Source organism: Bubalus bubalis, chromosome 2 (genome assembly GCF_019923935.1).
Source record: "Bubalus bubalis isolate 160015118507 breed Murrah chromosome 2, NDDB_SH_1, whole genome shotgun sequence".
In the NCBI taxonomy this organism is placed as follows: domain Eukaryota; kingdom Metazoa; phylum Chordata; class Mammalia; order Artiodactyla; family Bovidae; genus Bubalus; species Bubalus bubalis.
Window position 1 is genome coordinate 65,148,376 of NC_059158.1, and position 13,525 is coordinate 65,161,900.

Consider the following 13,525-nt stretch of genomic DNA (forward strand, 5'->3'; position numbering starts at 1 on the left):
CTAAATCTACTTTGCAGAAATAAGTTCAAGAAGCTAGATTTCTGTAGTTCTGTGAATGCTACTGTGTCATTTCTGAACATTTTGTGCACCTGAGAGATGCCAATACTGTTTAGGAAGCCTCCTCAGTGAGGGTGGCATCTAGGACAGGAGACATCCCCCCTCCCCCCATCTGTAGATACATGCTGCTGCTGCTAAGTCACTTCAGTCGTGTCTGCCTCTGTGCGACCCCATAGACGGCAGCCCACCAGGCTCCCCCGTCCCTGGGATTCTCCAGGCAAGAACACTGGAGTGGGTTGCCATTGCCTTCTCCAATGCATGAAAGTGAAAAGTGAAAGTGAAGTCGCTCAGTCGTGTCCGACTCTTCACGACCCCATGGACTGCAGCCCACCAGGCTCCACATACCTTGAAATTAACCGGAAAAGAGGGCCTAGAATTTTTTTTATGTCTTTGTGACTGATGTAAATTGGATGAACAGATTTTCTGTAAACATATTAATAATATAAGCATTCTGTGTTCTCCTATAAATGGTACAGAAGCCCTAAAGTTTCCAAAGCCTCTTTAGTTCTTTGGATATCAATGAGATCAAACTTCCTAACTCATTGACTGCACCTGACCTAGACATTCAGCCAACCACCAAGGGCCTTTTCTAACACTGTGTGGGCATTGAGAGGGCATTTCACAGATGCACATCGTCCATCCCTGTTCCAGCTCTCCCAGGAAATCCCTAGTGCCTTTCACACTGCACACCATTGTCCCTACTGGTGCCACCACTCCACTGTGTACCACTTTGGAAGGTCTTGCACCCTCATCATCTCAAATGATTCCAATCATGCATAAACAGGCAGATTGCCCTTCGCTCCCTCTCTGTGAAAGTTTGTCATCCTAGTACTTACACCGCTTACCTCCCTGGTTCTGCTAAATTCCCTCATGAAGTATGTTTTGTCAACTTGTGCTGGAAGGGAAGGCTCAGAAACCAGGGCTGAGGAAACAGACATCATGCTCTCCTTCTCCATAGTTCTTTGTCATCTGCCCCTCGCTTTATCTCCAGGCACTTGGATACAAACATCCTCCTGGAAAAGTCATCCCTGCAAAGGTAATCCACCACTATCAAAAAACATCTGGGGTTCACTAGATGAGTACCAAAATAGACATGCTAAATATGACTCTCAGTCACAACTCAACTGGGGCCTCTACTGCTGCTTAATACCAGCTTGTATAGTAACATGTAACTGTATTAATTGATCAAGAATGTATCAGTGCACTTCTTGTTCTCACCATGCCACCTCCTCACACCATGCTACTCACAGATTATATGAATATTTTAAGTCCTTACTCAAATCACACCTCTTTCTTGAAACTTTACCAAAGTTTCATTTTGTTTTGATTATAGGACCCCTATTGGAGTACTTAACTTTTCTTACATTACTTATTTAGAAATAGATTTTTATCATTAGAATATGAGTCCCTAGTTCTAACATTCATGTATTGTTTATTTCTTCATTCCCCACAGTGTCCAACATGGTACTCTAAATGTAACAAAGCCTTCAAGTTAATTTTATTGTTACACAAGAAGCAGATGCCAAGGGTTTACAAGTATTTTCCTAATGGTAACACAAACTATCCCACCCCTTCTGGTTTTTGATAGGACTATATGCAACTTTAACATGATAGAAATTTATTCAAAACTTATTATAATGACCTTATAACTACCCTTGTCTCTATGTTATTAGTGATTTTGAATAAAGAATTGAATGATTTCTCGAAGGCAGGGCATAAATTCATGACATTATTCTTTCCATGAATACCTACTAAAAATAACACTGATATATTTAAACCACATTTTCATCTCACAGCATGTTTCAATGTTCTGAATTCTTTGTTCTTTATACATTGATAACATTGCTAGGCTAACTACAAACCTATTAATATCCTTCTTATTCTTTTTGTTCTGCATTCTCTATTCATGTGGCTAGTTTTTGTAGGATAATACTTTGGTTCTTAGTTAATCTCTAGCTTGATTTCCTTTGTACTTTTGTTCATCACACTCAACTAACAAAGCTATATAGATTCATGTTAAGTGCCAGAATGGTTTACTGAAAATTTTCTCTAGAACAATGATCTTGCTGAAAAATTAACTGTAGTTGATTTCTTCATAGTAAGTTTATTATCAACAGTTAAGAATATTTCCCCTCTCTCCTAAGAAGAAGAGTTTTGGATAAAGATATCTAAATAATCATTCCCAAAGTTGAGTAAACCAGCCTTTTATTATTAAAAATCTGGGAACAGTGTATACCCATGGCGGATTCATGTTGATGTATGGGAAAACCAATACAATATTGTAATTAACCTCCAATTAAAATAAATAAATAAATTTATATTTTAAAAAAAAATCAGGTTTGAGAAGAATTAGAAAGAGAACTGTCCAGGTTAGGCAAGGTACCACTAATTGGGGGCTGATAGCTAGATGTGAGAAGTGTGACTGAATTCCTCCAGAAATGGAAAAAGAAGCAGAAAGGTGTTTCCTTATGTGGCAGGGACTTGTGCTCTTCATATGCAGGGCCCTGAGATGGCAGGACCTCGAGCGCGAAGGCAACATGAAATCTTGTGGAATCTGAATCCCAAACACAGGGGCAGTGAGGGCCCTTTGCTGAGCATGTAGACATGGAAGGTGATTATCCATCACCCCAGCAGCTGGGCTTAAACCATGAGCACTTCTGCAGCTTTCTCAATGGACCAAGGACCCTCCCTAATTTTTCTGAACTACAATCCCCAACTTACTGGTATGATCTAGAAAAGGAAGATGGCTGTCCCTGAATTTGACTTGACCTTGGCTCATAGAAGCCCAAGGCAACACCTCATATGATTTTCAAAACTAAAGAAATATAACTTCCTTCCACTTCAAGTATTTGGAGACAATTATATGTGTCACATTTGTATTTGTTCCTCAGTCTTTGCTGGCTAATCAGCATCTAAGTTGCTCAGTGGTTTGATAAATCCACTTTATACTTGACTACTAATCATTCAGAACTTGTGTTCCAGGGCAAAATTCCATCTACGATAACAGAACATAAGCATTAATAACCCTGATCAGGTTTGCTGCTGAGCTTCAAGGTTTCAATGATAGATTAGAATGTCTGCAATAGCATGCGATATCATTAACAAGAGGTATAAATCAAGTTGAAGATGGCCACCCTGTAAAGGTCTAGGAAACAGCCTGTATCATCAATATGAAATGTCTAATAACAGACAAGGAAAAACTAACACCATCAGGGAGCAAAGTTTGTGGAAGACCAACAGACACCACTGAAGCACACATAGTCACAAAACTGATTTAATGCACAATTATTTAACTATTGATTTATGGATTCTTTACCTTTGCCTGAGACAGCATGGATGATGGAGTACAGTATAATACTGAAGTACATAGCCAACACTTGATGTATTCAGTTGTAAGGGTAAGGGCTTACTCAGTAATTTTCCTGATTGCTCATTATCATTATTTACGGAGGCTTTAAAAACCACCAATGTTCAGGTCCTACCCTCAGAGAATCTGATTTTCAATTGCCTTAAGTAAATCAAAGGCAGAGTCCTTTTTAAACCCCAGATGATTCTAATGTGTATCCAGGATAAGAAATAAAATCACACAATTGGGAGAGTCAAGATAGTCAATCTGCTGCCTTATCACCACCAAGACCTGTAAAGTGTCTGATGTTTAACCTGCTTGAGAACTAACAAGTTAACCAGCCACAGTTTCATAAATCCTGGCAGAGGGCACAAAACCTTGGTCAGACACATGGCAGTAGCAGAGGATCAGAAGTTTTTATACCAGTTCCCTATTCTCCAGTCTCCATGTACTGAGTTGCTCAGTCATGTCCAACTCTTTGCGACCCCATGAACTGTATCCCGCCAGGATCCTCTGCCCATGAGATTTCCCAGGCAAGAACACAGGAGTGGGTTGCCATTTCCTTCTCCCCAGTTTCCATAGGCAATGAAAAAAAAAAAAAAAAAGATATATTGTTTTACTGAGAAGTAACCCTGAGATTAGCAGATTTGAAACATAATAGCCAATAAGCATGCCGGCCTTTTGCTCTGAGGGTAACATTGTCTTTTCTGATGCTAGATGGATTCACAAGGATTGAACTAACCATGCCCTCCATTCCAGACAATAATACTCATCTTCCAAGGCTATCACAGCACAACTGTCCTTAAAAAGATGTGTGTAGCAATGTGAGAAGGAAATGGCAACCCACTCCAGTTTTATTGCCTGGAGAATCCCAGGGACGGGGGAGCCTGGTGGGCTGCCGTCTATGGGGTCACATAGAGTCGGACATGACTGAAGTGACTTAGCAGCAATGTGAGAAGCCCATGGAGAATTATCTACCAAAAATGTTGGTAGATATCTACCCAAGTTTCTATGCTCTCTGACTTCTGGTGAGTTTTCCAGTAAATGGACTACTCTGGTGGCCACTCTGCTTCATCTACCCAATAGATGCTAGAACCAAATTCATTACATTTTTCTCATACAGCATTTAATTAAGACCCACAACAGGACCTAAGAAATAGGGTGAGGCCTGAAGTATTCCAGCTGAGCAAAGTGTCTCAACCATCAAGAGATACTGTGGAAAGACAGGTAGCTTTCCCCTTAAGTTTCTATAGTGACTTTTCCAATTAATCTCAGTACATTGTATTGATGAATTCACACCTAGAATTCATTCTTAACATGATGATTATACAGATTCTACTTTGAACCACAAGGAGTGCATCTAGAATTCATTCTTAACAACTCTGACCAATGAGTTAACACTAACCTCAACAGGCTTCAGAACCAAGATTGCTCTTGTATGCTTAGCTAAAGTCAAGGACACATTTTCTGTCCCTTCTTCTTACTGAATTACTCCTAGTGTATGAATACCTGCTGCAAGATGCTCATACATGATTCATTATTTATGAGCATCTTGCAGCTTCCTCTAAGAAGCTCCTTTCATGTCTACAAAATCAGTGGGTGCCATGCCAGTAGCTACAATTTCATTCTTTCTATAATTCCCTATGTGCGCCCAAACCATTCTTTCAAAAGGATCAGTCCAGAAAGGTAAAGAACATTTTTATCAAACTTACAGATACCCATTTAATCTGTAGAAGTCACTGTGTATGGGGCATATTGAGACATTTCTCTACCAAGTGATCATCATGCATAACATCTAGGACTATGTCAATGTAACAAGATAATCTAGGTGTCTGAACTAGAATTAAGTTTGAATCCCTAGGCACACCTTTTCACAGGGCACCATCAGGAAGTGCACCAAACAGGGTTTCAGTAATAGACAAGAAAAACCCTTCTTCACAGTCAGGGTGGAATTCTGAATTTTCAAAATCAGTTTGCATAAACCACTACCATTTTTGTTCTGAACATAGCCCCAGGAAGCAATCAAGAGCAAATAACTTATCTTGGGACAGACACATTTCAGCAAAGTTCATTACTAAGATGTATGGACAAGAAAGAGGTGAGAAATAGAAATCATTTTAAGTTTAATTTTGAGGATGCCCTTCAACAGTCAGTCACACCAGATACCTATAGATGGCAGGGAGTTTGGAAGTTCTATCAAGTATCTTGACTATAAAACCTATTTTTGAGTGCTTACAATAAAAGGAGTAGGGCTTCTTTTATGGCTCAGATGGTAAAGAATCTGCCTGCCTTGCAGGAGGCTCTGGGTTCAATACTTGGATTAGGAAGATCCCTTGGAGGAGGAAATGGCAACCCACTCCAATATTTCTGCCTGGAAAATTCCATGAACAGAGGAACATGGAGGGCTACAGTTCATGGGGTCACAAAGAGTGGGACACAACTAAGCATCTGAGCATGAACACACAATAAAAGGAGTCCTGCTTCCTGCAAATGATCTGGGAAGATGAAAGCATGACATGGATAATTTTCAAGTTCCACAACAGTATAGTCAGAGCCAGTTGAGACTGAACAGCCATACCATAATTTGAAAAGGTGTCAACAGCAAAGAAGCCACAAAGTTAAAGTTAATGTTAGTCACACAGTTGTGTCCGACTCTTTGCGATCCCATGGACTAGAGCCCACCAGGTTCCTCCACCCATGGAATTCTCCAGGCAAGAGTACAGGAGTGGGTTGCCATTTCCTTCTCCAGGGCATCTTCCCGACCCAGGGATCAAACCCAGGTCTCCTGCATTGCAGGCGGATTCTTTACCATCTGAGATACTAGGGAAGCAAAGAAGGCACAAGGAAAGCCCAAAGAGAAGTCAAAATCTGATGTTGTCAACTCACCAAAGCAGCAGCAGCCATGCCCTGTATAGTGAGGGCTCCCTCACTGTGAGCCAAACGGGTCACTTTTGACAGAAGCCACAAAGCTGACTACAGTGGTATCAGAAATGTTTAGTCTTTTACTTCAGCCCAGTCTACAATGATGGGTATATTGCCCTGTCCAGGATGACATTGTATTCAGGCGGCACCAGTGGCAAAACGGACAGTGCAGGCTTAATTGGCAGCTTAATTCCAGTCAATCTCATCAAATAATTATCCCTTAAAATGAGTCACTTTGCATGACCCAGCCAATTTGATCAGCAGCTTCTATTTGTCTCTACAGTTTGTGGCCTCAAAGAGGAACGTCTTTAACCTGCCAGCCTGTAGTTTCCCAAATGGCAGACCAGACAGATACAGCAGCAAGGACTGCAATATCTTAAATGCACTATTTTCCATTTAACAAGCAAGGCTTGTTAGGCCCTTCTGACCTTGTTAGTCACTGAGTCCAAGTTGACCAATGCCAAAAGGAAATAACAACAGGCTATAGAATCACAGTGTATCCTGGGAAAATGTTAAGTTTGAACAACAAGGGGCCAGTAGAAAACTGAAGGCTGCTTTTCAAGAAGTTTACCAGGTAACCCAGTCAAGGGGGCAAGAGTCCAAAACCCTCATGGTACCTACCACTGGTAAAGGCTGCCATCTTTGCCAGAGGCTCCATATGCAAAATCAGTCACCAACACTGGCACCTGGAAGGAGTCGTCAGGGTTTAAGGACCCCAGAGATGCTAACTCCCCCTGACTGATGTGTCTGTCTCATGTTAAGAAAATCCCCTACTGACCCTGATAGGATAGAGAAGTATTATACAAATATAAGACATCAATTCCAACTACACATTCAGATGTAGAAACCCCAACAGGGCACAGAGTTATACCAAAGTGCCCACAAAGAAATGTTAGCCTCCCTTAACAACTGAACCCTTCTCAAACCATATTATTTGAATTAAGAGACCCTGTCCCCCAATGCTAAGTGACTGGGGTGCCTGTATCTAAGTTATAAAAGTTTGAGTCCTCACGTGCCCAAAGTTCCCCAGCATACTTGGGTGCCTGTGACCTTTGTTCACCCTTGAGATAGCAAAACCTTGGCTTCACATCTTAGCACCTTTGTTCTTAAATCAGCTGATGCTGGAGAAGAGGGAAAGCGAGGAAACATGGCACACAAGCACAGACAGTGACCCCATGCCAGTAAGCAAGGCTTGTGCATTCACTCTCAGCTTTAAGAAGCTGCTCAATCACAGCCCAACTAAAAATACTCTGTGTCAGGGGCCCACTCTATGCTCCAGTTTAAACAGCAATATCCTCATACCTGATACCATTTATTTCAACTTTGTGTCAGTTCAGTTCAGTCACTCAGTCATGTCTGACTCTGCAATCCTGTGGACTGCAGCACTCCAGGCTTCCCTGTCCATCACCAACTCCCAGAGTTTACTCAAACTCATGTCCATTGAGTCGGTGATCCTATCCAACCATCTCATCCTCTATCGTCCCCTTCTCCTCCTGCCCTCAATCTTTCCCAACATCAGGGTCTTTTCAAGTGAGTCAGTTCTTCACATCAGGTGGCCAAAGTATTGGAGTTTCAGCTTCAACATCAGCCCTTCCAATGAACACTCAGGACTGATCTCCTTTAGGATGGACTGGTTGGATCAACTTGCAGTCCAAGGGACTCTCAAGAGTCTTCTCCAACACCACAGTTCAAAAGCATCAATTCTTTGGCGCTCAGCTGTCTTTATAGTCCAACTCTCACATCCATACATGACTACTGGAAAAACCATACCTTTGATTAGACAGACCTTTGTTGGCAAAGTAACGTCTCTGCTTTTTAATATGCTTTCTAGGTTGGTCACAGCTTTTCTTCTAAGGAGCAATCATCTTTTAATTCTATGGTTGAAATCAATGTCTGCAGTGATTTTGGAGCCCAAAAAATTAAGTCTGTCACTGTTTCCACTGTTTTCCCATCTATTTGCCATGAAGTGATGGGACCAGATGCCATGATCTTAGTTTTCTGAATGTTGAGCTTTAAGCCAACTTTTTCACTCCCCTCTTTCACTTTCATCAAGAGATTCTTTAGTTCTTCTTCACTTTCTGCCATAAGGGTGGTGTCAGCTGCATGTCCGAGGTTATTGATATTTCTCCTGGAAATCTTGATTCCAGCTTGTGCTTCATCTAGCCCAAAGTTTCTTATGATGTACTCTGCATATAAGTTAAATAAGCAGGGTGACAATATACAGCCCTGAGGTACTCCTTTCCTGATTTGGAACCAGACTGTTATTCCATGTCCAGTTCTAACTATTGCTTCTTGACCTGCATACAGATTTCTCATGAGGCAGGTCAGGTGGTCTGGTCCCATCTCTTGAAGAATTTTCCAGTTTGCTGTGATCCACACAGTCAAAGGTTTTGACTTAGTCAATAAAGCAGAATTAGATGTTTTTCTGGAACTCTTTTGCTTTTTTGATGATCCAATGGATGTTGGCAATTTGATCTCTGGTTCCTCTGCCTTTTCTAAATCCAGGTTGAACATTTGGAAGTTCATGGTTCATGTACTGTTGAAGCCTGACTTGGAGAATTTTGAGTATTACTTTGCTAGCATGGGCTCCCTGATAGCTCAGTTGGTAAAGAATCTGCCTGAAATGCAGGAGATCCCGGTTTGATTCCTGGGTCAGGAAGATCCACTGAAGAAGGGATAGCCTGCCCACTCCAGTATTCTTGGGCTTCCCTTGTGGCTCAGCTGGTAAAGAATCTGCCTGTAATGCTAGAGATCTGGGTTCAATCCTTGGGTTGGGAAGATCCCCCAGAGAAGGGAAAGGCTACCCACTCCAATATTGTGGCCTGGAGAATTCCATGGACTGTATATTTCATGGGGTCACAAAGAGTCAGACACGATTGAGCAACTTTCACTTTCTTTTGCTAGCAATTGTGCAGTAGTTTGAGCATTCCTTGGTATTGCCTTTCTTTGGGTTTGAACAAAAACTGACATTTTCCACTCCTGTGGTCACTGTTGAGTTTTCCAAATTTGCTGACATATTGAGTGCAGCACTTTCACAGAATCATCTTTTAGGATTTGAAACAGCTCAACTGGATTTCCATCACCTCCACAAGCTTTATCCATAGTGATATTTCCTAAGGCCCACTTGACTTTGCATTCCAGGATGTCTGGTACACAACTTTGTGTACCCCTTAATAAAGCAGCCACAGACACACTGCTTTCCAATAAGACCTCAGGGTTTGCACCTTTAGCTGACTTGGGTTTGATTCACACAGTGGCAAGATTTTCTTTTTAGAGTCTATCCTAATCATGAGCATTTGCTGGCCTATTGCCATGACAACATCCTAGTTTTTGCCTGATTTTCACAAAAAGACTAGAGGAGTTTTCTTCATTGGTGGGGCCAATTTCAAATGTTGATCTGTAATTGTTTGGGTAAGTTTTCATTTTCCAGTTCTTCATGTTCATCAGCATATTAAGCCCAGCCTAGGACAGTAACAGCCCAGATATAAATAGCAGTTAGGCACTCATCTGGGGCTTTCCCGGTGGCTCAGATGGTAAATAATCTGCCTCCAATGAACCAGAAGACCCTGGTTCAGTACCTGAGTTGGGAGGATCTCCTGGAAAAGGGAATGGTTACCCACTCCAGTACTCTTCCCTGGTGGATCCCATGGACAGCAGAGCCATGGGGTTGCAAAGAGTCAGACACAACTGGTTGAGTAACACGTTGACTTTTCACTTCACTCATCTACTGTTTCCCAAGAAAGTTACTCTCCCAGGGAAATCTCTTCAAGAGTATAATTTCCTTTTAGCGGTGAGTACACACTTAAAAAAAAAAGAAAAACTTATATCTTTTAATGTTATCTCCAAATGGATCTCAGTCTCAAAGTGGCATATCAAACAGCAGGAGGAGTTAAACCGCAAGACAAAACCAACTATCATCTCTATCCTTAACAAGCACTGTATGCACACCCTAGATTTAGTACCAGCTGAATTTCTAATAATTTGCCTCATTTCTGTCCATAGTAATCAGATTTTCCATTTTTCCTATTCATAGCAGATGCACATTTCTGTAACTGTTGTCTGAGAGAGGGGTGGGATTTCAGCCCACCCAAGACAAATCTTAGTACTAGTTGGTACAATTAAGCAGAATGAAACCTGACTTCCAGATTGGCAAACAAGCCCTCCATCTGGAGAAAAATTAGCAACAACCAGAGCACCTCTACAAGGAACAATAGTAGACTGGGAGCATATGAGGATGAATCTGTAGATGGAGTTAAAAGTAAAAATCTGGATGCAGTTAGAATGCTTGGACAAATGTTATGTGAGGTAATTGCATCTCCATTACCAGAATGCTTTCTTAAAATGGATATTATGTCTGATTGGGGAACACTTCCTCTACCTGATATTTTAAGTAGAAGACACATAAAATTGCCCTTTAGCCAGTATTAATTGGCCACGCTAAATGGGAGCCTCTGGAATTGCCTGAGCCTACACACTTCTTAGTTTGAAGCAACAGGGAATATCTGGTAAGAAAAAAAAGATTACAATTTTATTCAGTGATGTGTTAAAAACAGGAGTATTGACACAAAACTAATTCTCTGTATTATAGCCCTATGTAGTCTGTGGAAAAGGCAGATGGCTTACGGATATTCTCTATAGATTATCACAGTCTGAAGTAAATAATACCAAACACAGTCTCAGCAGTTCCAGACATGATATTAGAACTACAAAAGATGTTAACAAGCCAGAGGGGATTGGTTTTCAGTGATTGATGTTGCAAATGCCTTCTTTCAATTCCAACTTTTAAGAGCCTAATGCAATATGTATTTACATGGGGAGGGTCCCAATTTACATTTAATGGTTTGCCCCAGTTTATTACCATAATTTTATTAGAAAAGACTTTGGATGTGATAGATTTCAAGTGTTCTGCTGTACTGATATGACACCACCCTTCGAGCCATTATCTTTGAACCAGTTTCCTAACATTTGACCTATGACCTCATGCTCAAATTCTCATTATTCAGAAATAAAATAATGAATCATTTACTGTCTAGCTGACCTGAAGTTGCTCAACATGCTCACTACCAAATACAAAGGATTTCTCTCAAGGCCCATTAATTGGACCATAAGGTGCTTATCCATTCTCTTCTAGAAAGCAATGTCTCTGTCAGCTCTGACCCTTGTCACTAAGACTGTCAAAAGATTTGAGAGGTTACCTTACCTGAATGCTAACATGTTAGCCTGCCACAGTTTCATGGATGCTGGAAGCCAGCATGAAACTCTTGGGTCAGAAGCAAAGAACTTGATTAAAACTCACAGCAACAGCAGTGCCCAGAGTATACGCATGTACTTGTGCCCTTTTCCTGAGTTCCTACTCTCAAAGGATAATAGAATGCCAGGTGACACCTGCCCACTGTGAATTGCATTATAGGAAGGCAACTCTGAACTTAGGGAACTCAAATCTTTTATAATGTGCAGTAAGCATGCCTGTTCATTTGCTCCAGAAGGCAACATTTTATTTTACTGAACAGTAAGTACAGCTGATCTGTGCTCTGGAGGGAGACATTATCTCTATTTCCAAAGCTATAAACAAACCTTTTCTTTGCTCCAGAGTGAGACACTATCTTCCTGTTCATTGAACAACCCACCTTGAAAAAAAGTCTGAAACAAATATAGTCAGTGCTTCTGTTATCAAGACATACAAAGATTCACAGCTATTTAACCCTCAACAATAACTAACTTTCTGTAGGCAACTACTCCATCAAATTAGCTGGGATTAGCTTCCTGTATTAGCTTCATAAATCATATCCTCAATCCATTTTGCAAACAAAGGCTTCTTTCAAGAAAAAAGTTTTAAATAACTCTTCTTTAACAAATACATACATACATACATTCTAAAAGCACAAAAACATCTGTTCAAAATCCCTTACCATGTAGAGGCATTTACTTTCCTCTACTTCTCTCTAAAAAAGTGATTTCTTGTGTTTAATAACATAAGTGAGATTCAAATGGCTACTCTATGAAATGAGGTCCAAAAATTAGCTTTGTGTGAACAAAATTTTTCTTTTTTTCATCAAACATTTTGTATAATTTAATAATTATCAAGATAATTTCTTTGTTTCTAAAATACTGGTCCCTTCCCTCTGTTCTAATTTCAATTCCATACATAGATTCTTTGTGAAAACCTATCTGGATATTGCTGGAATATTGAGAACATAATTTCATAAATAGAACATCTAAACTTGGGAACAAATGGTTATCCAGCTGCACACTGTTTTGAACAGAGTATTTAGGGGTCTTTGATGAAAAAATGTTTGCTGGATTTGTTCTGCAAAACTTGTCACTCATTCATATCCTACTAAGTTATTCTTACAGTAAGAATTTTAGATACCTTTTCAATTCAAACCAATATGCTTAATTTTTAATATAAATTTATTTGTTTTAATTGGAGGTTAATTACTTTACAATATTGTATTGGTTTTGCCATACATCAACATGAATCCGGCACAGGTGTACACGTGTTCCCCATCCTGAACACCCCTCCCTCCTAAATAATTGTATGTGTTCCACAAGCTTTAGAAAGATGTATTCATAATCACTATTCCATTTGAACTGAACAGTTACCCATGTATTTAAAGCCTCACACATAAGGAGTGTTCCTGATCTAAAAATTACTTTTAAACAACTGTTCTCTTATTAATAAGTATTTGTAAATTAGATAAAGTACTTTTACCAGCTGACTAATCATTAACCTACTTTCCAGTTCCTCTCCTAGAGGTTAGTCATCTTCCATGAAAAATTAAATGGTGTAGCATCACTCAATAATATGAACTTTTCTTGCAAGACAAACTGCAATTTGAAAAAATGTTGGAAGATTCCTCAAACATCATTATTCTGCTGAATTGAATGACTCTAGCTGCACAAACTCATTATAAAGTAAAATTTAATAGATTATAAAATTTTATATCTGAATAATAAAATTGATCACATTCAGTAAAACTTTATTTATGGCAAAATTTTGCAACTGGGAATCCAAGATAAGTTTGGTTGATCAGTCTTTCACCAGGGATGTAAGGCATAATAGATTCCATGTGGGGATCTCCTAAACTTTGCAGGAGTTTTGTAGGTCAATATATAACTCATTCAATACTCTTACGTTTTCAGTAATCTCTCCTTTTGTTTTTTTTTGTTTGTTTGTTTGTTTGTTTTGTTTTTGTTTTG

At 39.9% G+C, this 13,525-nt stretch overlaps 1 long non-coding RNA gene across 15 annotated transcripts in view; it reads right to left on the bottom strand.

The window, feature by feature from the left end:
- LOC123330649 overlaps positions 1-13,525 on the bottom strand; it is a 443,928-nt gene that overhangs the window by 343,584 nt on the left and 86,819 nt on the right. The gene's annotated exons all lie outside the window — the stretch shown is intronic.